We start from the raw sequence: 26949 nt of genomic DNA, 5'->3' as shown, positions 1-26949 counted from the left end.
ACCCGAAGTTTGCCACTTCGCCTATCTTTGTGACCGATAAGGATTATGAATTATCTATCGACCCTGAGTTAATCACTCTAGTCGAATCTGATCCTTTTCACGGTTATGAGTCTGAAACGGTTGTAGCCCATCTTACCAAACTGCGCGATATAGCCACCCTATTCACTAGTGAGGAAAAGATCCGCTACTGCTACATGCTCAAGCTGTTTCGTTTTTCGCTAAAGGATGATGCTAAGACCTGGTTCACTTCTCTTGGTCCTGGATGTGTGCGTAGCCCCCAGGATATGGTCTACTACTTCTCTGAAAAATATTTCCCTGCCCATAAGAGGCAAGCTGCCTTGCAGGAAATACACAACTTTGCTCAAGCTGAGGAAGAGAGTCTCCCACAAGCTTGGGGGAGGCTCATTCAGCTACTGAATGCTTTGCCCGATCACCCTCTTGAGAAGAATTAAATACTTGATATCTTCTATAATGGACTTACCGATGCTTCCAAAGACCAGCTAGATAGTTGTGCTGGTTGTGTTTTTAGGGAACAAACTGTAGAACAAGCTGAGATTCTACTAAATAACATCTTGTGCAATGAGAGTGCTTGGACTATCCCCGAACCACCTCCTAAGCCAACTCGGAAGAAAATAGGTATTCTATTCCTTAGTCTTGAAGATATGCAAGAAGCCAAGAATTCTATGCAAGAGAAAGGCATTAAATCTGAAGATGTCAAAAATCTACAACCTATCAAAGAGATCAATGGTCTCGATAACCCGGTACAGGTAGTAGAAGTAAATTCTCTGCGTAGGTTTGATGAGAGTGATAATCCTTTTGATAAACCTACTAGCTTATGCCTGGATGAATTTGATAACTTTGTTGCCAAACAACAGAGTTTCAACGATTATGTTAGTAGACAATTGGAAAAGACTGCTCGTATGCTTAGTCATTTAAGTGCTTGTGTGGACAGAAATCTCAATGATCTTAAGCTTGTGAGTAAACATGCCTCTATGGTTACTACTCAGGTAGAACAAGTACTTAAAGCTCATAATGACTTGCTCAACAAGTTGAATGACAATTCTGTCAGAATCGTTACTAGAGGCGGTAGAATGACCAAGGAACCTTTGTATCCTGAGGGTCATCCGAAGAGAGTAGAACAAGAGTCTCAAGGAGTTAGCACTAATGCACCTATTCATCCTAGAAAGAAGAAGAAAGATGATAGGAACCTGCATGCTAGCAACCCTGTTGCTGCTACCCCTAAGAGTCCAAATGATGCTTCTATCTTTGATGCTGAAACACAATCTGGTGATGAACATGAGCCTAATGATAATATGAATAGTGATGTTCATGATGATGCTCAACCTAGCAATGATAAGGATGTGGAGATTGAACATGTTGGTCTTGATAACCCACATCCTAAGAATACAAGATACGATAAGAATGACTTCACTGCTAGGAAGCATGGTAAAGAAAGGGAGCCATGGGTTCAGAAACCTATGCCCTTTCTTCCCATACCATCCAAGAAAAAGGATGATGAGGATTTTGAGCGATTTGTTGAAATGATTAGACCTGTCTTTCTGCAAATGCGTTTGACAGATATGCTCAAAATGTCTCCGTATGCTAAGTAGATGAAAGATATTGTGACTACTAAGAGGAGGATACCTGAGGTTGAGATGTCCACCATGCTTGCTAATTATACCTTCAAGGGTGGAACTCCTAAGAAACTAGGTGATCCCGGTGTGCCCACTATACCTTGCTCCATTAAAGGTAACTACGTTAGAACTGCTTTATGCGACCTTGCAGACGGTGTTAGTGTTATGCCTCTCTCTCTTTATCATAGACTTGAGCTGGATAAGTTGACAGCCACTGAAATCTCTCTGCAAATGGCCGACAAATCAACTGCTTTCCCTATCGGCATTTGCGAGGATGTGCCTGTTGTGGTTGCTAATGTCACTATCTTAACATACTTTGTTATCTTGGATATTCCTGAGGACGATACCATGGCGGTCATCCTCGGAAGACCCTTTTTAAACACTGCAGGAGCTGTTATAGATTGCAACAAAGGCAATATCACTTTCCATGTCAACGGTAATGAGCATACAGCGCACTTTTCGAAGAAACAATATCGAGTACATTGCATCAATGCTATTGAAAAAACTTCATCGATTCTTATTGGGAGCTTTGAATGCCCTATTCCTCGTGTCAAGATGAAGTATGATTTGCTTGTTGCAGACATACACATCCCCATTGAGGTGACCTAGTGACTATTCGAAAATTCACCGTTCTCTTTTGCGATTTGAAAAGGTTTGTCGAGGAGACTTGATCAACCTAATTGACGGATTTCTTTCGATGACCATGAGATGGATGAATTGAGGAGTCACGAACCTCTGTTCCAAGCTTTCACTTTAGGTTGCTTAGGAGAAAAATGATAGATTTAGTTTAGTTTTCCCTGTTTTCTGTTTTAGCGTCCGGTAGAAAAGTACCCCGAAAATAAAAGTTCGCCGAACGTCCTGAAAATCAAGTATGCTTTTTTCTGGAATTTTTGAAAAATTCCGCGACAAAGAACTTGTCTGGGGGCCACACCAGTGGGCCACAAGCCCTAGGGGCGCGGGCACCCCCTGGCCGCGCCACCCAGGCTTGTGGGGGGCCATAGGCACCCCCTCCACTCATTCTTGCTCTTATCTGCTTCTCCTACCTCCAGAAAAAATCGTTTTGCAGCTCAAACCCGTGTTCTTGCTCCTCTTGCTGGGATTTTCGATCTCTTTGCTCAAATCACCATTCTCCGAACTGTTTTGGGGAAATTACTCCTTGGTAAGTGGCTCCTCCATTGGTCCAATTAGTTTTTGCTCTAGTGCCTTATACTCCACGTATTTTTGCTACCCTGGTGACCATGTTCTTGAGCTTTGCATGCTGATTCAAGCTGGTCCCAAGTAGTTTTGATGCGTAACATGGTCTCTAGGCACTTGTGGGAGTAGTTGCTACGAGTTTAGTTGAGCCTTATTCACTTTTCCTTAGAATCACTGAAAATTTCAGAAAGTTTCAGAGATAGAAAAGGGGAAAGATGAGGAGGTTCTTAAGAGGCTCGTCAAGCCGTGACCCGAAGGATGATGGGAGTGAGAAGAAGCCCAAGTATTCGGTCCCTCGAGTCGCAGAAGTTCGAGCGTGCGAATGGCCAAGCGACGTGTTCTTACGCGCCGCTGGAATTTATATGGACTTTTATCATTTGGTGAAGAACGCAGGCCTTACCGCCTTCGTTGAAGATAAGTGTTCGCAATACCTCGTCCTCACTAATATCTTGGTACAAAGCTTTAACTTCTATCCGAGGACGAATCCTCCTATGGTTGAGTTCAAACTTTATGATATCCCCCACCGCATGTCACTCCAGGATTTTTGAAGTGTCTGCAAATTACCTTACGTTGGGGATATTCATGAACCTCGTCCACGGGACATGGAAGCTTTTATCGGTACAATTGTTGTAGGAGAGGAGAGAAGAGTGTCTTGCGCTAGAGCTGCTAGCATTCATTTTCCCGTGCTTCGGTACTTCTCATTATTTGTGGGAAAATGTTTGATTGGCCGTGGGAAGCTGGGTCACTTAGTTCCTCAGATCTTGCGGTCTTGCGCGAAGCCCTTTATAACGATTAAACTTATAGCTTGGGCGCCATACTTGCTCAAAGGTTGAACCTCAACCGTTCTAAAGGTGTTGTCTATGGAGGTATCTATTCTACCCGTCTTGCTAGACACTTTGAGATACCCATTAGACTGGAGGAGGAAGAAGAGGTTCTTCTTCCCGAGAGATATCTAGATTACGATAGCATGATTCGTCATGACTTTCTTGATAGAGATATAAATAGAAGGATGATTTATAACCTGGTATTTAGTCAGGGTACTCGTGAGACTATTACTTTGCCTGCTCCTTCTTTGTTCAATCTTCATGCAGGCAGGTACACTATTATGCCCTCCGACATCTACACATATTAGGGCTTAGCCCAACCACAGGTGCCCGTGCCCGAGCCACCAGTCGAGTACCAGACGCCAGTTTATCAGTGGGAGCGAGAGGAGCTCACACAACAGTGGCATCCTGAGTCCACTCCGGAGTATCCCGGAGCTGGTTATTTCCCTCCTTGGGAGTAGACCAAGTTAGGCCAAAAGCCTACGTTTGGGGGAGTACGTGTTCTCACCGACTTTACATTCTTGCTTATGCTTTCACTTTGTTAGCCGGTGTTCACACTTTGCCACTGTAAATCATCCATGTTAGTTTATTTATTTTTCTCCTTTTCTTTTCTTGTGTCTGTCTAGTTTGAGAAAAACCAAAAATATTTTCTTTTTCTTATTTTGCTCGTTGGGAGCTTTCCCGTATAGATAGTTTTCTTTTTCTTTGGGTCAAGGTAGAAGATATTGGTTACAATGTTTAGCGGCTCTTGCATGCATACATGTTTAGCTTTAAAAGAGCCATATTACTTTGTCTTCTCCTTTGTGTTTGCTTGCAGATTCCAGCTTAGTCCAATGCATGAGCACTCTTATTATTGTTCACATCATTCGGTCATGCAAGTGAAAGTCAATAATGACGATATATGATGAAGTGACTCAACCTGGAAAAGCTGGTATGAACTCGATCTATTTTGTTTTTGTAAATATGACTAGCTCATCATGACTGATTTAGCTTTGTTGTGAGAGAAACATGTTTGCAATGACAACTTAGTGATCATAGTTGCTTATGCCATGCTTACTTAGCTAGGAGCTTATAATGGTTTGTCTTGGATGCCCACATGAATTTTGAGATGACTATGATTGTCACATCCCTGGTATTCCCTGTTAGGGTTTAACAACTTGTGCTCATGTCTTCTTTCATTGCATTCAAGAAATGGAAATAAACTCAAAAGAAGTGGTGAAATCCAAAGAAAAACCCTAGCCACTTTTTATTCAAAAAATTTCCAACAAGTGCCAATTCAATGAACCCAAAATGGCCATTAGAAAAGTTCACCTTTTCTCATAAATGTTGAAAACAAAATATCAGAGATGAAACTTATTTTCAAACTATCTTTGGAATTTTAAATTTAAGTTAAAAGCTACTGAAATCAATTATATATTTGATTTCAAATAATTCAAAGTTTCGAAAAATGTTGAAAACTTTATGAGTGGTTGGAAATATTCCAACTAACACTCTAGTATTTTTCAAACTATTTTAGGAATAGTTTGGAGCCAAAAATAAAACAAAACAATATCAGAAAGAATAAAACAGAAACAGAAATGAAAAAAAAGGAAAGAAGCTTACCTGTCGCTCACCTAAGGCCCAGCCCACCTAGCGCCTGTCGTCTTCTCCTTGCCAGGGAGCAGCAAGAGGTGGCCGCCGCTCGATCCGGCGCGGCCACGCACCTGTGCGTCTGCCTGGCCGCCGCGTCGCGCTGGCGTGAACGGGGATAAGCTACCCTGAGGTCTCCCCGAGCTCATCCCCTTCTCATTTGCCCATGTTCTCTCTCTCTCTCTCGGCCGCCATGACCGAAGCTTGAGCTCGAGCTCGCCGTCGCTCCTGCCCCTCTCCCTCTCACCTGAGTTGCGCAAAAGCTTCGCCTTCGCTCCCTGAAGCTCTCCAGCTAGTCGGGCGACGCCGAGAAGCTCTGAAATGCCGTGACGCTATCATCTTCCTCCTCGGGGCACCGGAGCTCGCCGCCGTCGTTCTCCCTCCTCAGGCCATCCCCGAGCCCACTCTCGACGCCTCTGCACTCCCCGTGAGCTCAGGGTTCTTTCCCCCAAGTTTTCCCCCTCGATCCCTTCCTCTAGGCCCCGATTCCACCGGAGCCCGACGAGATCCGCCGCGGGACCTCATCGCCGGTAGTCCTCCGGTGATCGGCTGGTCCATCTGAGGCCACCAATTTCTTCAGTGCATTGCGTAGATTCTCTAGGAGCCGAGCCCCGCGCGACATGCCCTCTATTTCAATGACCCCGATGATGCCCGAGCTTCGGCCGCCGCCAAGCTCGTCGCCGGTGTCATCTCCGGCCATCTTAGCTTCGGTTCTTTGCGGAAATGGAACTGCGGCTGTGTGCTGGTTCGTTTGGTGCCCTCCGCCATGCATTTGGTCATCGGAGATGCATTTCCGAGCCCCTTCGACGTTCTGGTGGTCGCCGGAGGCTCACCGCCGGCGAGATCGACCTCGCCGCCGGTGGAAGTGACTCCCCTCAGTCACTGGCATATGGGGCCAGCCCCCAGGCTAATTAGGATTAGTCTAATAAAAATAATTAATTAAATATAAACTTAAACATACACTCACATGTGGGTCCAACCCTGATAATTAGATAATTAAGTTAAATTTAAACTAAAAACTGGCCACAGACACTGACCAGTGGGTCCCACTCGTCAGGTTTGACTTTCAACTGCCAGATTGGACCAACTGATGTCATACTGATGCAATAAAGCCTTTTATGTTTAAAATAATTCCAGAATAAGTTCAAAACTTTGGAAATTCATAGAAAATTTAATATAACTCCAAATTTGACAAATAATATATGTAAAAGGATCAGAAAAATTCAAGGAATCCAATGGTGCTATTTTCATGCATGAAAAACAAAGATATGAAACAACATCAGGTCAAATCAATTAAAAGAATTTGATAAATTATAATTCAAATGATATTGGAATTATGATTACAAATCAAGATCACCCCAAAGGGTTCTATCTCAAAGCATGCTACATTGCATTTCATGCATCATTTTGTTGCATATGTTTGATATTGATTGATTATTGTTATTCCTGTAGGCTCCGCACCTCCAGGTACATGTGATTATCCGACTAACGGATACCACCCCTCTGCTGAGTAACAAGGCAAGCAACCATTTTGATCATCCCGATAAATCCCATGTTCTCGCTCCTGCTCTTATTTATTGCATTAGGTCAAAATGCTTTCAATGCTTTTGGCACGTTAGATGAACCCACTTCATTTGCATGACCTGTCCTTGTCACAGTAAATAGCTGAACCTTGCAACCTAGCATACCTGGTAGATGCTTGAGCCATGATGTGCCTTATCCTGCTATGCAGGCTATGCTTAGAGTTGTGTATGGTCTGTCATCTGGGTGATGAACAGGATCATGAGAATGTGTTCAGTTGGTAAAGGTCATGTGTTGAACCTGATTTGCTAAAGGTACCGGTGAAAGGCTATGTAGGAGTACATGGCGGGTTGTTTCATTGGCACCGTCCTTAGGAACTGAGTTCCGTGTATGTAATCCAAGACTAGATACTACCACACGTTGGGATACTTAATTGACCCTCTCGACTTATTAATCGCTTAGTACTCGGTCCAGGAGTTGCAAGTAGTTTCTGGTGTTTATAATCATGCTGGAGGCCGTGCGTAGCGTTGACCTTAGAGGTGGGCTATGATGCGGTAGGCAGTGGCACGGTGTACCAAGTGGCACCCGGATGGTGGGCTTGGGAACCCTGCACACATCGTTTGGGGCCGTGGCGGATACCTCGGCCGGACTTCCGTGCGGGTTACCCTCAGATATGCGATAGACCTGGACTTAGTATTAGCGTGGTTAACGGTCGTGGCCGACTCCCTCGCTGGGCTTCCGCTTGAAGGTTGCCGAGGTGCATGACGTGCACGTGGCGATAAGTGGCGAGAGCGTGTGTGAAGAAGTACACCCCTGTAGGGTTATGATCTATTCGAATAGCCACGTCCTCGGATATGGATTACTTGGAAACATATGTTGTTCATAGATAACTATAATGGCTATTCATAAAATTGTCAAGATAAGCGTGAGTGTCGTGGACGACATTTCCGTAGGGAGACGGAATGATTCCACGATGGAGTATTGTTGTGGTGTTAGTGGACTCATGTGCGAGAAACATAGTTGTCAAAACTATTTAGAAATGCAAGTTGTCTAGCCAAGAGTCAAATGCTGGCTTTCTGCATGAAACCCCACAACTCCTTGTTGATACACATTGCATGAGTAGATAGATTTCCTAAAGTCTTGCTGAGTACTTGTGTACTCACGTTTTCTTAATAATTTGTTGCAGAGGTTGTTAATGACCCTAATGGAGGGTTCTACCTAGACGTTGACGACGACGAGTAGCTGGTATCCCAGCTACGATCTGGCCCTAGGATGGGTCTGTAGATAGTCACGCCATGGGCCTTTATCTTTCCATCTGTCTGTAGTCACACAACTTTAATCTTCCGCTGGCTTGTAAGATTTGTGTGTATGAATTATGATGATGGGTCGTGAGACCCCTATCTATGTAATATTATGTGTGAGGCTCTTCCGGTCCTTCTAAATAAAGTTTGTATGTTTATGGTTATGTTGTGATGCCATCGATGTTTCTATGCATATCGGTATGCCATGCGTACGTGTGTTGTACTTGATATGTATGGGGTTCGAATACCTCGTAGTATGCCTTAGTAGCACTCCTTACGGGGAAATGCCCCTTTGTGATTCCATCGAGCCATGGTAGTTCGCTACTGCTCCGGACACATTGGTTGACCGGCATGTGTCCTTCTTAGCTGATGTGTCTGTCCCTTTGGGAAATGTCACGCGTTGTAATGGAGTCCTTGTAGCTTGCTACGACTCGTCTACATTCGCTGATGACCAACACCTCCTTTGCTGGGTCATGTATGCCTGTCCCTATACGGAACTGCCACTTTAGTTTATGACTAGACATGTCGATCCAGGTTCTTTGACATTGGATTGCTAGCGACACAATTGCATACGCGAGTCAAAAGGCGCAAACGGTCCCGGCTAAGGCAAGGCTGCAGCCGTGGGGATAACCGTGCGTGAGACCGCAAAGAGATGCGATGTGTTACAGGCCGGATTCCTAAGGCTTAGGATCGGGATGCCGACAGCGTTGGTATCAGAGCCTGACTGACTGTAGCATTACTAAGCCAAATTGGTCGAAGTTGAGTCTACAATTGCTTTAGTTATATATAAGGGAATTGTTTGTGGATGGGAACATAAGACTCTTATTTCTCTTCTCAAGTTATTCTATTCTGGTCAACCTCGTCTTTTCTGCGGGGATTAAGGACTAGGTTACTTATCTTTCTCTTAGGCTCGTGTTTCTGATCGGTAGATTATAGGACAACGAGTCGAGAGTTACTTCGGGTTTCTTTTACTCCAAGGAAAAAAAAGTAAGATTTGATGACCATGGAATTGAACTTGGTAGTTGAGTGGTTACTCTATCCTATTTTTATGGGTTGTCTGAAAATTGTTTTTGAGCATTTACAGCCGTTATGCTGCCCAATTTTGTCTTTAGAGCTCTAATGCTTTTGCATTACTCTCTATTTTCAGATGCCTGGCCGTCCTTCTCGTCAGGTGGTCCGTCTGACTAGGTGCATTGATGTGCCAGGTCATACGGCCATGCTAGTCAGGATGATGTTAGTATCCGGTTACCGCTGGTACCCAGAGTACATAGTGGAGGAGCAGTACCGGGATTTTAATCAGAGTCAGTACCTCTGCACTATTAGGGTATTCCCAGATTACCCTGGAGGTGAGGAGCCGATCCATTGGTCTTATGGATTGGGGGTCACTGTTGACATGGCAGTACAAGATGCTGCCTATTCAGTGCTGACCATCATGAGGGCCAGACATGCACAATTGCAGAACTCTGAGTTCTGCTATGTTCCTGCCTCTCAACCAGGAGAAGAAGGATACCTCAGTAGGGTCTACTTTGATTCCTCTATGGAGGATCCGCTACTGCAGTCCACTGTTGAGATGCTAGAGAATAGAAACACGGATGGTTGTGCACTTCGTATGGAGCTCTATGCTAGACGTGCCCGTCTGTGGACGGCTTTGACACAACTGGCACCTGTAGTCCAGACAGGGTATGGAGATATGGAGATGCTGAACCCTCTTAGGACCCATCTTCCGGCTCATGTTGACTGGCCTGCTATAGGAGGAGTCACCCCTCTTCTTGGACCTCTACTACAACCAGTCAGGGGACCAAGGCCACACCCTTGTCCTTACGGATCCCAGGGGTCTCAGGCTAGAGTATTTCCTGATCCGCAGGTTGAGCCCCCAGGCCATGAAGGCAATCTTTATGAGATGTTCTATGCGGATGCCTGAACCCGTGAGTGGAAGGATAGTACGGTAGTAGTTATACTTCCACAGTCCTATGTGACTTGTGGAGTATGCTTGTGTTGTGAGATGAATTCCGGAGGCATAGATAAATAATGTATAGGAAGCCTGGAAAGCCTCCGATGAGTAGTTTCATGTTTTCAGTAGTTTGCTCTTCGGTTAAGGTTGTACTGAACTATGTAATGGTGTGTATGAACCATGGTGTATATATAGTAGTTGCTTGTTACCATGTTGTTCGGATGTTCATTTCCACATTCCATGTGTTCAATGCATTCTTAATCCATAGTTAGTGTTGATGTTGATATTGGTCTAAGCTGTGAGTTTGTTTGTCAGGATGGTGTTCACTAGGTGGAACCGTGCCCCTGCTCATGAGCAAGGAGAGGGTAGTCAAGCATCGCAGGAGGAACTACCTCACCCGCCCTCTCTGGCGGAAGTTATGCTTGAGGCAGAGAGAAACAAAAGGGAGACCAACCGTCTGTTAGAGCGTATTGAGAAAAATACGGCTCGTCGGCCTAGGAATGATGCAGTGTCCCTCAATGACTATGTGAAGCTGAATCCTCCAAAGTTCCATCACTCTGTCGATCCCCTCAACGCTGGTGATTGGTTTTGCAGTATATCGCGCAAGATTCGCTCTGCAAATGTTTCTGAGGCCGACAAGGTGACCTTTGCGACGTACTTTCTGGAAGGACCCGCCAATCTATGGTGGGATAACTTTGAAGCTATGCGTCCTGCTGAACCAGCAGCCACATGGGCAAACTTTAGTGCAGCCTTCCGTCTGCACCATATTCCAGAGGGCCTGATGGATAGAAAGAGAGAGGAGTTATGTGCATTCGCCCAGGGAAAATTGACCGTGGATGACTATAGCCGCGAGTTCGATAACCTCGCCCGCTATGCAACGGAGGAGGTGTCAAGTGATGCCAAGAAGCAAGCAAGATTCCGTAAGGGTCTGAGCCCTGAACTTCGTCGTGATTTGCGCCTCCACGAATGTACAATCTTTCAAGCTCTTGTCAACAAGGCGATCAGTGCCGAGACTGGACATACCGACTATGAAGCCAAAAAGAAGCACTCCCGTGACTCTGGCTCGTCATCTGGTTCCGCGTTCCCGAAACACAAGCTGTGGGTTCCAAATAGTTCTCTACCGCCAAGATATACCCCGAGGCCATCCTATGTGGCGCCTCAGACGAATCAGACCAACCCTGCAGCAAAAACCTATGGTGGCCCAACTAGCAATGCTGCACCACGTGCCAATCAGGTGACCTGTTACAAGTGTGGAGAACCAGGGCACTATTCTCGAGAGTGTCCTCAGAATATGGGTGCCAAGCAACCCGGAAAGTCCGTTGGGCAAGGCAAGTCGGGCAAAGCTTACTATGTGAAGCCAACTCCTGCACGAGGCCGTGTGAACTATGTCTTAGCAGAAGAAGCTGTAGAGGATCCCGACGTCATACTGGGTACACTCCTTGTTAATCATCACCTAGCGTCTGTTCTTTTTGACACTGGGTCATCTCATTCCTTCATTCCGGAAAGTTATGCACAGTTACATAACATGTCTTTCTGTGATATGCCAATTCCATTGGTTGTCCAAACCCCTGGTAGTAAGTGGCAAACTTCCAGGATAACCTATGACAATGAAATTCTAGTAGACAGGCTAGTTTTTCTAGCATCTTTGATAGCCCTGAAATCTTCGGATATCAATATCATCTTGGGTATGGACTGGATGTCATATCATTATGCCAAGATTGATACTCATTCTAGAAATGTTCAGCTTACCCATCCATTGGGTGAGATAGTCAATGTCTCTACTCGAGTTGCCAAATGCCAACTCTATTCCCTCAATGCCAACCCTCTTCCAGAACTTGAACACATCACGGTAGTCCGTGACTTCCCGGATATTTTTCCAAAGGAACTGCCAGGAATTCCACGTGACACAGATGTAGAGTTTGTGATAGACCTTGTTCCGGGAACCGTTCCAATATCCAGAAGACCTTATAAGATGGCACCCCTGGAGCTAGCCGAACTTAAGAAGCAACTAGATGAGGCCTTGAATAAAGGTTTCATTCATCCTAGATCTTCTCCTTGGGCTTGTCCCGTCCTCTTCGTCAAGAAGAAAGATGGAACGGATCAGATGGTTGTAGATTATCGACCAGTTAATCTGGTCACCATAAAGAACAAGTATCCGCTTCCCAGGATCAACGACTTATATGATTAGCTCGCCGGATCGTCAGTCTTCTCCAAAATGGATTTGAGGTTGGGATACCATCAAATCAAGATCAAGAACGGGGACATTCCAAAAATGGCTTTTGTCACTTGTTATGGCCAATACGAGTACACCGTCATGTCCTTCGGTTTAACCAATTCCCCAACCACCTTCTCTCGCTTGATGAATTCAACCTTCATGGAGTATTTGGATAAATTCGTCGTAGTATACCTCGATGGTATATCCTCATCTACTCGAAGAACGAACAAGAACATGCCGAGGATCTAAGGCTGGTATTGATGAAACTTCGAGAGCATCGCCTTTATGCCAAGTTTTCAAAATGTGAATTTTGGTTACCAGAAGTGACCTATCTAGGCCACGTAATATTTGGTAAGGGTATTGTTGTCAATCCCGAGAAGGTTCAAGCTGTCCTTGATTGGACTCAACATGAATCAGTTAAGCAAGTTAGGAGTTTTCTTGGTCTAGCGAGCTATTGTCGCCGCTTTGTCGAGAATTTCTCCAAGGTTGCAAAGCCTCTAACTGAACTCCTCAAGAAAGATAAAAAGTTCGAGTGGACACCACAGTGTGAGCATAGTTTTCAGGAACTGAAAAGACGCCTGACTTCCGCACCTGTGTTGTTACCACCAGATTTCTCTAAGGACTTTGTTATCTACTGCGACGCCTCGCGACAAGGATTAGGTTGCATCTCATGCAGGATCGTCATGTGATTGCATACGCATCTCAACAGTTGCGTCCACATGAGGATAAGTATCCCACACATGATCTTGATCTAGCAGCAGTAGTCCATGCACTTAAAACCTGGCGACATTACCTTCTTGGTAATCGTTGCGAAATATTCACTGATCACCAAAGTTTGAAATATATCTTCACCCAGCCGGATTTGAATCTCAGGCAAAGACGGTGGGTTGAGTTGATCACGGATTACGACTTAGGGATACCCTACACCCCAGGGAAGGCCAATGTTATGGCCGGTGCACTAAGTCGTAAGTCTTATTGTAACAACTTGATGCTACAACGAGGTCAACCACATCTCTATGAGGAATTTCGGAAGTTAAATCTTCACATTGTTCCTCAAGGATTCCTTTCTACCCTGGTGGCGAAGCCTACTCTTAGGGATAAAATCATAGCCGTGGAGGCATATGATAAAGGTATATCCCGGATCAAGGAGAATATTTCTAGCGGAAACGCTAGGGATTTCTCTATCAATGGGCAAGGTGTTGTGTTCTTTCAGAACCATCTAGTGGTTCCTAGGAGCAAATGTCTGCGTCAATTGATCCTTAAGGAGGCTCATGATTCTCCTCTCACCATTCATCTTGGTAGTACTAAGATGTATCAAGACCTACGCAAGAGGTTTTGGTGGACTAGGATGAAGAGAGAAATTGCTGAGTTCGTTGCTAACTGCAACGTTTGTCGTCGAGTTAAGGCAGGACATGAAAGGCCTGCTGGCACGCTTCAACCTTTAGCTATTCCTGAATGGAAATGGGATAAAGTCAGTATGGATTTCATCACCGGATTTCCCAAGACCAAGAAAGGAAATAATGCTATCTTTGTGGTCATTGACCGTCTCTCCAAAGTAGCTCATTTTCTTCCAGTTCGTGAGAGTATAACAGCTAGCCAGCCGGCAGAGTTATATCTCTCTCGAATAGTGTCTCTTCATGGTGTTCCTCTGGAGATTAACTTAGACTGTGGAAGTATCTTCACTTCTCGCTTCTGGGAGAGTTTTCAGAATGCCATGGGGACTCACTTATCTTTTAGCACTGCTTTCCATCCTCAATCAAGTGGTCAAGTATAAAGAGTGAATCAGGTTCTAGAAGATATGCTCCGAGCTTGTGTTATATCGTTCGGTATGAATTGGGAGAAGTGCCTTCCATTCACCCAGTTCGCTTATAACAATAGTTATCAATCAAGCTTGGGCAAAGCTCCTTTTGAAGTTCTCTATGGACGTCGATGTCGAACACCTCTTAATTGGTCAGAAACCGGAGAGAGGCAGTTCTTTGGTCCGGATATGATCTAGGATGCAGAAGAGAAAGTTCGCATTATTCGTGAAAAGTTGAAAAAAGCCTAGTCTCGTTAAAAGAGCCAATATGATTGTCATCATAAGGCTGTGACCTTTGAAGTTGACGAGAAGGCTTACCTTCGGGTTACACCTTTGAAGGGTACCCATCGATTCGGTATGAAGGGCAAGTTGGCTCCTTGTTATATCGGTCCTTTCCGCATTCTTGCCAAACGAGGAGAAGTTGCCTACCAATTGGAACTTCCTCCGCATCTTTCCAAGGTTCATGATGTATTCCACCTCTCGCAACTCAGGCGTTGCTTTTCGGATCCTATCCGCGAAGTGGACCACAAAATGCTTGATCTCCAAGATAACCTTTCATACTGAGAATAACCTGTGGGTATTCTTGATCAAGCTAAGCGTACCACTCGACGTCAAAACCTCAAGTTTCTAAAAGTTCAATGGTCAAATCATTCCGAAAAGGAGGCAACATGGGAAAAAGAGGATCGTCTCCGACTTGAGTATCCCGCGCTATTCCCGACGACTTCCAAATCTCGGAACGAGATTCTTTTGAGTGGGGGTGAGTTGACACATCCCTGGTATTCCCTGTTAGGGTTTAACAACTTGTGCTCATATCTTCTGTCATTGCATTCAAGAAATGGAAATAAACTCAAAAGAAGTGGTGAAATCCAAAGCAAAACCCTAGCCACTTTTTATTCAAAAGTTTTCCAACAAGTGCCAATTCAGTGAACCCAAAATGGCCATTAGAAAAGTTCACCTTTTCTGATAAATGTTGAAAACAAAATATCAGAGATGAAACTTATTTTCAAACTATCTTTGGCATTTTAAATTTAAGTTAAAAGCTACTGAAATCAACTATATATTTGATTTCAAATAATTCAAAGATTCCAACTATGTTGAAAACTTTATGAGTGGTTGGAAATATTCCAACTAACACTCTATTATTTTTCAAACTATTTTAGGAATAGTTTGGAGCCAAAAATAAAACAAAATAATATCAGAAAGAATAAAACAGAAACAGAAATGAAAAAAAGGGAAGGAAGCTTACCCGTCGCTCACGTGAGGCCCAGCCCACCTAGCGCATGTCGTCTTCCTCCTTGCGAGCGAGCTGCAGGAGGTGGCCGCCGCCCGATCCGGCGCGGCCACGCACGTGTGCGTCTGCCTGGTCGCCGCATCGCATTGGCGCGAACGGGGATAAGCTCCCCGAGGTCTCCCCGAGCTCATCCCCTTCTCATTTGCCCGTGTTCTCTCTCTCTCTCTCTCTCTCTCTCTCGGCCGCCATGAACAAAGCTTGAGCTCGAGCTCACCATCGCTCCTGCCCCTCTCCCTCTCACCTGAGCTGCGCAACAGCTTCGCCTTCACTCCCTGAAGCTCTCCACCTAGTCGCGCGACGCCGAGAAGCTCTGAAACGCCATGACGCCATCGTCTTCCTCCTCGGGTCACCGGAGCTCGCCGTCGTCGTTCTCCCTCCTCAAGCCATCCCCGAGCTCACTCTCGATGCCTCTACACTCCCCGTGAGCTCAGGGTTCTTTCCCCCAAGTTTTCCGCCTCGATCCCTTCCTCTAGGCCCCGATTCCACCGGAGCCTGACGAGATCCACCGCGGGACCTCGTCGCCGGTAGCCCTCCGGTGATCGGCTGGTCCATCTAAGGCCACCAATGAATTCAGTGCATCGCGTAGATGCTCAAGGAGCCCAGCCCCGCGCGAGATGCCCTCTGTTTCAATGACCCCGATGATGCCCGAGCTTCGGCTGCCTCCAAGCTCGTCGCTGGCGTCATCTCCAACCATCTTAGCTTCGGTTCTTTGCAGAAATGGAATTGCGGCTATGTGATGGTTCGTTTGGTGCCCTCCGCCGTGCATTTGGTCATCGAAGATGCATTTCCGAGCCCCTCTGCCATTCGGGTGGTCGCCGGAGGCTCACCGCCGGCGAGATCGACCTCGCCGCTGGTGGAACTGACTCCCCTGAGTCACTGGCATGTGGGCCAGCCCCCAGGCTAATTAGGATTAGTCTAATAAAAATAATTAGTTAAATATAAACTTAAACAGACACAGACATGTGGGTCCAACCCTGATAATTAGCTAATTAAGTTAAATTTAAACTAAAAACTGGCCAGAGACACTGACAAGTGGGTCCCACTGGTCAGATTTGACTTTCAACGGCCAGATTGGACCTCTGATGTCATGGTGATGCAATAAAGCCTTTTCTGTTTAAAAATAACTCCAGAATAAGTTCAAAACTTTGGAAATTCATAGAAAATTAAATATAACTCCAAATTTGACAAATAATATATGTAAAAGGATCAGAAAAATTCAAGGAACCCAATGGTGCTATTTTCATGCATGAAAAACAAAGTTATGAAAGAACATCAGGTCAAATCAATTAAAAGAATTTGATAAATTATAATTCAAATGATATTGGAATTATGATTTCAAATCAAGATCACCCTAAAGGGTTCTGCTAGTCATCTCAAACCATGCTACATTGCATTTCATGCATCGTTTTGTTGCATATGTTTGATATTGATTGATTGTTGTTATTCCGGTAGGCTCCGCCCCTCCGGATACGTCTGATTATCCAACTGACGGATATCACCCCTCTTCTGAGCAACAAAAGCAACCATTTTGATCATCCCGATAAATCCCATGTTCTCGCTCCTGCTCTTATTTATTGCATTAGGTCAAAATGCTTTCAATGCTTTTACCATGTTAGATGAACCCACTTCCTTTGCATGACCTGTCCTTGTCACAGTAAATAGCTCAACCTTGCAACCTAGCATACCTGGTAGATTCTTGAGCCATGATGTGCCTTATCCTGCTATGCATGCTATGCTTAGAGTTGTGTATGGTCTGTCATCTGGGTGATGAACAGGATCGTGAGAATGTGTTCAGTTGGTAAAGGTCGTGTGTTGAACCTGATTTGGTAAAGGTACCGGTGAAAGGCTATGTAGGAGTACATGGCGGGTTGTTTCATTGGAACCGTCCTTAGGAACTGAGTTCCGTGTATGTAATCCAAGACTAGATACTACCACACGTTGGGATACTTAATTGACCCTCTCGACTTATTAATCGCTTAGTACTCGGTCCAGGAGTTGCAAGTAGTTTCTGGTGTTTATAGTCATGCTGGAGGCCCTGCGTAGCGCTGACCTTAGAGGTGGGCTATGATGCGGTAGGCAGTGGCACGGTGTACCAAGTGGCACCCGGATGGTGGGCTTGGGAACCCTGCGCACATCGTTTGGGGCCGTGGCGGAAACCTCGGCCGGACTTCCGTGCGGGTTACCCTTAGATAGGCGATAGACCTGGACTAAGTATTAGCGTGGTTAACGGTCGTGGCCGACTCCCTCGCTGGGCTTCCGCTTGAAGGTTGCCGAGGTGCATGACATGCACCTGGCGATAAGTGGCGAGAGCGTGTGTGAAGAAGTACACCCCTGCAGGGTTATGATCTATTCGAATAGCCGCGTCCACGGATATGGACTACTTGGAAACATATCTTATTCATAGATAACTGTTATGGCTACCCATAAAATTGTCAAGATAAGCGTGAGTGTCGTGGACGACATTTCCGTTGGGAGACGGAATGATTCCACGATGGAGTATTGTTGTGGTGTTAGTGGACTCGTGTGCGAGAAACATAGTTATCAAAACTATTTAGAAATGCAAGTTGTCTAGCCAAGAGTCAAATGCTGGCTTTCCGCATGAAACCCCACAACTCCTTGTTGATGCATTGCATGAGTAGATGGATTTCCTAAAGTCTTTAGAAGATTCCCCTTTCCTTTCCATTTCCGTCGTGTGGGTATTTTTTACTTGTTGCATCGTCATTTAGGTTGCATCGTCGCATCATGCATGGCATCTTGCATCGTCATTGGTATACAGAGGTCCTTGATGGTGGCTCGTCATGATTTCAATCCATTCTCATATCGTTGCACCATTCATTGGTATACGGAGGTCCTTTATGGTGGCTCGTCATTATTTCAATCCATTCTCAAGTGTTCTTGAAGATTCCTGTTGGAATACCTCAAGTATTCTTTCTCTTCCATTTTCAGTGCATTGTTCTTCCTTTATCCTTTGAGGTGGTATTATAGCATTCTTGTTAGTGTAGGAGCCTCGAAGAGTTTTCCTCTCAAGAATGAGATAATTAAACACACCAATTCTTTGATCATGAGATATTTTCAACCCATGATTTCTTCATTGATCTATCTTGCTTTGGATTTCAGCTAAAGCTTTTCCTATGGAGTGTGCTATCATGGTGCTTGTCATTAATCCCACTTCTCAATGCACCTTCTTGGTGTAAGAAGTTTTGATATCTTTGCTTTCATCTATCCTTGTTTCTTTTAGTGGTTGGTTGTCACCTCATATTTTTTGAGATGATATTCATAAGCCCACTTCTATCTTGTTCTTTTCTTTGTTGTTTTTCCAACAACTCCGTTCAATTCTTCTTCCAAGGATGCTTGCCTAGTTCATTGGAGTTAGTAGTTGTCATTCTTTTCTTCATTGTCTTCTTTCGTATGAGTTAGTTCTTATTCTCTTGTTCTGGAGGCATTGTGTTGTTGCTCATTTGGGTCTATCATGTTGTTCTATCAAGATCATGGTGTCCCTTGCTCTATTTAGTTGTTTGTTACGAATATTGTGTAACTCTCTCTTCTTATCGAATTTTGTGTCCCATTTTCCCACCGAAGTGCTGCCGAAATTTTCTGTGAGTTCTTGCTTCCTTCTCATATCAGTCCTCATCTCTTTGCAACCTTCAAGGATTGTTGGTTTCACTCATTTGTCAAAGAAGCAACTAAGTTTTTACCTCTTGTTCTTTCTCATCCTCTCCACCCTTTCATTCTTGGATCTCGGGGCGAGATCCTCTTGTAGTGTAGGAGAGTTGTGACAGCCCGAGACCGACGCCCCAGAAGATTCCCCTTTCCTTTCCGTTTCCGTCGTGTGGGTATTTTTTACTAGTTGCAACGTCATTTAGGTTGCATCGTCGCATCATGCATGGCATCTTGCATCGTGTATCGCGTGTGGTGTATTGAGTGTTGTGCTTCGAGTGATCACCGAGTCGTAGCGCGAGGGTAGCTCCTCCTATCTCTCCTCTTATTTCTTTCTTTGTGGTTTTGCTAAAGTTCCGTTTTAACCCCTATTTTAAAATAAAGATTCGTCTTCTTTTAAAGAAAATCATTTTATTAAATGTGGGGGCAACCCCTAGGGTTTGCTTTTTTTCCCTTTTGTTATTTAAAAAATAAACTAGAGACCCTTTTATTTAGAAAAAGGGTTTAATTTTTATTCTTTTGTAAACGGGTTTTAATTTTAATCCTTCAAAGGTTTTATTTTATTTCTGTAAAAAATGCCCAACTATTTATTATAGCTGGGATTTTTTTCAATGGTGTCAAAAGCCTTTATTTTTATTTTATTTTTGTTAAAAGCTTTCTTTGTTTAAAATTGATTTAAAAGTTTCTAAAATAAAAAAAAACAAGAGAGGAGGGGCCCAACCCCACGCAAGCCGGCCCAAGGTCTCCCCTCCCCTCCTACCCTAGCGAGGGAGCACGGTTCTCTCTCGTCCCTCGTCCTCTCCCCGCAGCACCGTCTTCCCCGTGCGCGTCGACCTTCCCCAGCCCCGACCCCCTCTCTGCTCTCCCTACCCCGCGCGCCGCCCTTGCTCCCGCCGGACGCCGCCTCGAGCTGCCCTGCCGCCAGCTTCCTCCCGGTTCCCCTCGGCCCCACGCGCAGCCCGTGGTCGCCCGCCGGCCTCGTCCCGAGTGCGCAGCACCCCCGTCGGCCGCCTCCTCTCGCCGGAGCGCCGCCCTGCCATGGCCGGCCTCCTCCTCCTTGCGCCTCGCCTCCTCGTCCCCGTGCTCGCCCTGTTGCCGCCTCGCCATCGTTCGCCCTCGTCCCGAATCCTCTCGCCGCCGGCCTCTGCAGCTCGCCTGCGCCGAGACCCTGTGCCGCCTGCCAGTCTCTACAGCTCGCGTGCGCCGTTCCCCGCGCTGGCCGCCCGTTCCCCTTGCCGAGCCGCCTGCTCCAGGGCCCCGGCCTCCTCCTGCCGAGGTAGCTTGCCGATTCCGTGTTGCTGTTGTTGCGTTTTGCTGCTTGATGTTTGTTGTGCTGCTGCCTGGAGTTGCTCTGCAGCTGCCATTCTGTTGCTGTCGCTGTAGGATGCATGCTATCGTGCTTGCCTGCCTGCTGTGCCGGTTGCTATAGCTGTAGGTTGTTGTTGCTGAAGCTTGATGTGTTGTTGCTACATGCTCCTGCTAGTTAGCTTGAGTTGCTGTTGCCCGATGCTTGCTTGCCTGATGTGCATTGCTGCTTGCTCTTCCTCCTGATGTCGTAGCCTGCCGCCGCTGTTTTGCTAGTTGTGCTGCTGTGCTTGTGTTTTTGCTTGCTAATAGATGCTTGAAGATGGTAGCTGCTGATGTTTGCTAGGTGCTGTAGCCGGTTGCTAGACTAGTTGCTAGTTGTTGCTGTTTGCCGCCAATGATAGCCAATGTAGCCTGCTAGCTGCTTTTGCTAGATGTTGTAGCTTGCCGCTATGTTGCTGTCGCGTTGCTGCCAGATGTTGCTGCCAGATGTTGTTGTGTCGCCTGCCGTCGCCGGATCGACCATCCCCGCCTACAGTGAGTCATCGACAAATTCGACGAGTTCAACGACATCCTCGACGACCCCGGAAACGAGTTCGACTTCCTCGACGTCGCCGAAGACTCGTGTTCGACTACCGAGGTGAAGACCGTAACCGACGCCGAAGACCGTGTACCGACGACAAGAGAACAACTACCGTCGACGAGACCGAGTACCACTACTTCCATGACGACCACGACGACAACTACTTCCACGACGACCGTTGTTCTCCTTCAACGACCCGATCCCCTCCGATTTGCACGCCTCGAAGGTATACCGATGGGACGTTGTCATGTAACGAATACATGTGTTGTATGAGTTGAATGTATGTTTGCACCGTATGTTGCACGTTGCACGTTGTTCCTCTTATGTTGTGCCCGACACATGGGAACCTGGTAGCGGGATCACCCCATTTTTTATTTAGCGTTCCCGCACATGCTTCCTATACGTTGGCACGATTGCTCGTCGAGTTATTGGGATAGGATCGTTGCCGTGGCATCGTTTCCGTCTTGCCGACATAGTTCCCCTTTCGCTCGTCGTGGTGACACCTGCTTCTTTCCGTTGTTGCCGTGGTTAAACTTGCATGCATAACGCATTCATGGCATGATATATTGTGTTGCATGTTTCTTGTGACGTAACTCCGTTCTATGCTCCGTGTGTTAACCGACTAGGATGCCATGTAGGATCATCGCTTCACCCCTTGCCATGTTAACAACAATTAAATATTGCCGTGTAAATAATCGAGAGTGAACTAAATGATTAATCGTGGAGTTTCGTCGATATGCAACTCGTTGCATATCGAGCTTCACTTAATGTGTAGAGTTTGTGTGAGGTGAATTGCCATGCCATCCCTTGCATCATTTAACTGATCACGCATCATAGTAGGTTGTGCATCATGTGTGCATCGTGTGGTGAATATCTGTGTTGATGTTTGTTTGCGGTTTCCTTCATCTCGATAGAGTTCCGCAAGCGTGTTGGAGTGTGAGAACCCGTTCGACTACGTTGGTTCGCCTGCTTCTCAGAGTTGTTCTTCTTCGAAGCAAGATCTCAGGCAAGATGACCATTTCCCCAGATATCATTACTATCATTTCCATGCTAGTTATTTCGATGCTATCGATTATGTCTCGTTGCCTACCACATGTTAAATATCAGCCTCTCAACAATGCCATGATCACCTTCAACCTTGTAAGCAAACCACTGATTGGCTATGTTACCGCTTGCTTAACCCTGTTGTTAGCGTTGCTAGTTGCAGGTGCAGATGCTTCCATGTAATAACATGGGTTCCTTGTCTTATCACCATATATTAATGCTATTTATTTTAATGCACCTATATACTTGGTAAAAGGTGGAAGGCTCGGCCTTTCTAGCCTGGTGTTTTGTTCCACCTTTGCCCCCTTAGTTTCGGCTACCGGTGTTATGTTCCATGAATGAGCGCTCCTAACACGATCGGGGTTGTTATGAGGACCCCCTTGATAATTCGTTTTAGATTAAAGATGGTGTGGCAACGCCCAATTTTGGTACTACATTTTCCTAATAACTAATGAACTGCATAGGGAGTAATTAACCCGAGGAAATTTAATCAACCCCCGGGCCAGTCCTCCTCATGAGTGTTGGTCCACCCACCTAGCAGTCGGCGGTGCCACCACGGGGCAACTCGAGGCTTGGTTCGCGTCCACTTTGCATAGACGGTATGTCCTGAGAATGAGATACGCGGCTCCTATCGGATTCGTCGACATACCGGGTGGCCTTGCTGGATTAGTTTTACCTTTGATGAGATATCTTGTGCATCGGGATTCCGGTGATGCTTTGGGTAATCTCAGAGTTGAGGTTTTCCACTAGGGAATCCGACAAGATCGCGAGCTTCGTGATTGAGGATTTCTATGCGGCTTGTGGTAATTTGTGATGGACTAGTTGGAGCACCCCTACAGGGTTAAATATTTTTGGAAAGTCGTGCCCGCAGTTATCTGGCAACGTGGAAACTTTGTCTAACAGTGGTTCTAGATAACTTGAAGTTAATTAATTAAAATATGCCAACTGTGTGCGTAACCGTGACTGTCTCTTTCGTGAGTTCCTTCTCCGATCGAGGACACGGTGGGGTTATGTCTGACGTAGGTAGGTGTTCAGGATCATTTATTTGATCAACAGTAGTTCTCGTCCGTTATGCGTAGATCTTCCCCCTCTTGTTTCTTGTACTCGTAAGTTAGCCACCAAATATATGCTTAGCTGCTGCTGCAACCTCACCACTTAACCATACCTCACCTAATAAGCTTTGCTAGTCTTGATACCTTTGGAAATGAGATTGCTGAGTCCCCTGTGGCTCACAGATTACTACAACACCAGTTGCAGGTACAGGTAAAGGTTACTTGACGCAAGTGCGTTGATTGTTCATTTGGAGTTGCTTCTTCTTCTTCTTCATCGATCTAGGATGGGTTCCAGGCCGGCAGCCTGGGATAGCAAGGATGGACGTCGTTCTTCTTTTCTCGTTTGTTTTCGTCCGTAGTCGAACCCTGCTCTTCTTCATGATGATTATGTATTTTAATGAAGTGACTCTGATGTAGCTTGTGGCGAGTGTAAGCCAATTCTATATATATATATATATATATGTCTTCTTTTTAGTACATGTACTTGTAACGATATCCATTCTTGCGACACGACGAGATGCGCTTCTATCCCTGACGAGGCCCTCGTGCCAAATTAAGGATAGGGTCGCATCTTGGGCGTGACATTTTGTACTCATGTTTGCTTAATAATTTGTTGCAGAGGTTGTTAATGAACCTAATGGAGGGTTCTACCTAGACGTTGACGACGACGAGTAGCTGGTATCCCAGCTACGATCTAGCCCTAGGATGGGTCTGTAGATAGTCAGGCCATGTCCCTTTATCTTTCCATCTGTTTGTACTCAGACACCTTTAATCTTCTGCTGGCTTGTAAGACTTGTGTCTATGAATTATGATGATGGGTCGTGAGACCCCTATCCATGTAATATTATGTGTGAGGCTCTTCCGAGCCTTCTAAACAAAGTTTGTATGTTTATGGTTATGTTGTGATGCCATCGATGTATCTATGCATATCGGTATGCCATGCGTACGTGTGTTGTACTTGATATGTATGGGGTTCGAATACCTAGTCGTATGCCTTAGTAGCACTCCTTACGGGGAAATGCCACTTTGTGATTCCATCGAGCCATGGTAGTTCGCTACTGCTCCGACACATTGGTTCACCGACATGTGTCCTTCTTAGCTGCTGTGTTTGCCCCTTTGGGAAATGTCACGCATTGTAATGGAGTCCTTGTAGCTTTCTACGACTCGTCTACATTCGCTGATGACCGACACCTGCTTTGTTGGGTCATGTATGCCTATCCCTTTACGAAACTGCCACTTTAGTTTATGACTAGACATGTCGATCCGGGTTCTTTGACATTGGATTGCTAGCGACCCAATTGCATATGCGAGTCAAAAGGCGCAAATGATCCCGGCTAGGGTAAGGTTGCAGCTGTGGGGATAACCGTGCGTGAGACGGCAAAGAGATGCGATGTGTTACAGGTTGGATTCCTATGCTTTAGGATCGGGGTCCCGACAATGATGTAGTATGATCGGATGGTATCCTCCTTTGAATGTTTCAAGTGTCTTGACTTGGCGCATGTTCACGCATGTAGTTGAAACAAAATCAACATAACCTCTATGATGTTCATGTTCATGGTGATTTATGTCCTACTCATGCTTGCACTCAACGTTAGTTAATCTCAATGCATTTTGATGACTGTTGTCGCTCTCTAGTTGGTCGCTTCCCAGTCTTTTGCTAGCCTTCACTTGTAATAAGCGGGAATACTGCTTGTGCATCCACCTCCCATAAACCCAAAGTTGTTCCATATGAGTCCACCATACCTACCTATGTGCGGTATCTACCTGCAGTTCCAAGTAAATTTGCATCCGCCATTCTCTAAATCTTCAAGAAATAATCTGTTTTGCATGCCCGAACCGCTCATGTGGTGACACGGGGCTATTGGTATCTTCCATGCTAGGCGTGTTATCCTCGATATGTGTTTATTCACTATCATTCAAGAGAAAGGGGCCGGTAATTGGAATTCCCAGTTCCATGCTCAAGTCGAAAAGATAATTGCAAACAAAACTCCCCTAGGATTGATGTTGGTATGGACGGTACCCGAAGATTCGGCTAGCCATGGAGTGTAATTGATTGGTGGTGGGGGAGTCAAAACTTTACTTTTCTGTTTGGGAACCGCCTATAGCATGTGTAGCGTGGAAGATATTGAGAACTCTTAGTCATTGCGTTGACAATGAAAGCATGACACCCAAAATTATTATCTGTGTTTTCAAAGCTTGAGCTCTGGCACCTCTGCAAATCAATGCTTCCCTCTGCGAAGGGCTCGTCTATTTATGTTCATTTTGAGTCATCCTCCTCTTACGAAAGCACCAATTAGAGAGCACCTCTATCATTTTTATGCTTTGCTTTTAACTATGTTCAGTATGACTGTGACTGGATCTTCATTGCCTTGAATTACAATGTTTAGTCAGCCCTTGGTCTTTTAAGGTGCTCTGCATTTATGTTTTGCGGTCTCAGAAAGAGCTAGCGAGATACCATCTATTCGTATTGCTTCATGTTGTTTTGATTAAAGTGTTGACATTTGAGGCTTATTATTATTTGCTCGCTAGTTGATTATGCCATTGATATGAGTTTACCGTGAGACCTAGATGTCATTTGCTTATGTGGTTTACTTGTGATCTTGCTGAATTTCTGGTTGTGAGTTAGACATAGTTGCAACAACAAGATCAAACAGAGTTCGTCAAAGTTTTTCTTTTGTCTCTCTCAGTTTGTCAACTAAGTTGCTTGAGGACAAGCAAGGCTTTAAGCTTGGGGGAGTTGATACGTCTCCGTCGTATCTACTATTCCGAACTCTTTTGCCCTTGTTTTGGACTCTAGTTTGCATGATTTGAATGGAAGTAACCCAGACTGACGCTGTTTTCAGCAGAATTGCCATGGTGTTTTTTTGTGCAGAAATAAAAGTTCTCGGAATGTCCTAAAAATTTACGGAGATTTTTTCCGGAATAAAAGAAAAATACCTGCGCAAAGATCCACCGGAGGGGGCGTGCCAGTGGTCCACAAGCCCACAGGCCACGGCCACCCCCCTTGGTCGCGCCGTGCAGGCTTGTCGGGCCCACGTGAAACCACCGCCCCCAAACTCAGCTCTATATCTTCCGTCTCGCTCGGAAAAAAAATCAGAGAGAGGGTTTCATCGCGTTTTGCGATACGGAGGTGCCACCACATCCTGTTCTTCATCTGGAGGGCAGATCTGGAGTCCGTTTCGGGCTCCGGAGAGGGGAAATCGTTGCCATCGTCATCATCAACCTTTCTCCATCGACGATTCCATGATGCTCTTCATCGTTCGTGAGTAATCTCATCGTAGGCTTGCTGGACGTTGATGACTTGGATGAGATCTATCATGTAATCGAGTTCGTTCTTGACGGGGCTTGATCCCTAGTATCCACTATGTTCTAGATTGATGTTGCTACTACTTGGCTATGCTTAATGCTTGTCACTAGGGCCTGACTGCCATGATTTCAGATCTGAACCTACTATGTTGTCGCCAATATATGTGTGTTTTAGATCCTATCTTGCAAGTTGTAGTCACCTACTATGTGTTATGACCCGGCAACCCCGAAGTGACAATAGCCGGAACCACTCCCGGAGATGACCATAGTATAAGGAGTTCATGTATTCACCGCGTGTTAATGCGTTGGTCCGGTTCTTTGTTAAAAGAAGAACCTTAATATCCCGTAGTTTCCATTAGGACCCCGCTGCCATGGGAGGGATGGACACTAGATGTCATGCAAGTACTTTTCCCTAAGCACGTATGACTACATACGGAATAGATGCCTACATTAGATTGACGAACGGGAGCTAGTCACTTATCTCTCCGTGTTATAGCTGTTACATGATGAATCACATCCGTCACACTCATCCATCACCGATCCACTACCTACGAGTCTTTTACTTCTGGTCCTTGCTATGTTACTTTGTCTAGGCTTGTCCCTTTCTACAAAAGGGATTGGGCCACTTTGCTACTCTATTGCTA

This window comes from Hordeum vulgare, chromosome 1H (assembly GCF_904849725.1).
Source record: "Hordeum vulgare subsp. vulgare chromosome 1H, MorexV3_pseudomolecules_assembly, whole genome shotgun sequence".
NCBI classification, from domain to species: domain Eukaryota; kingdom Viridiplantae; phylum Streptophyta; class Magnoliopsida; order Poales; family Poaceae; genus Hordeum; species Hordeum vulgare.
This window is presented reverse-complemented; position numbering follows the sequence as displayed.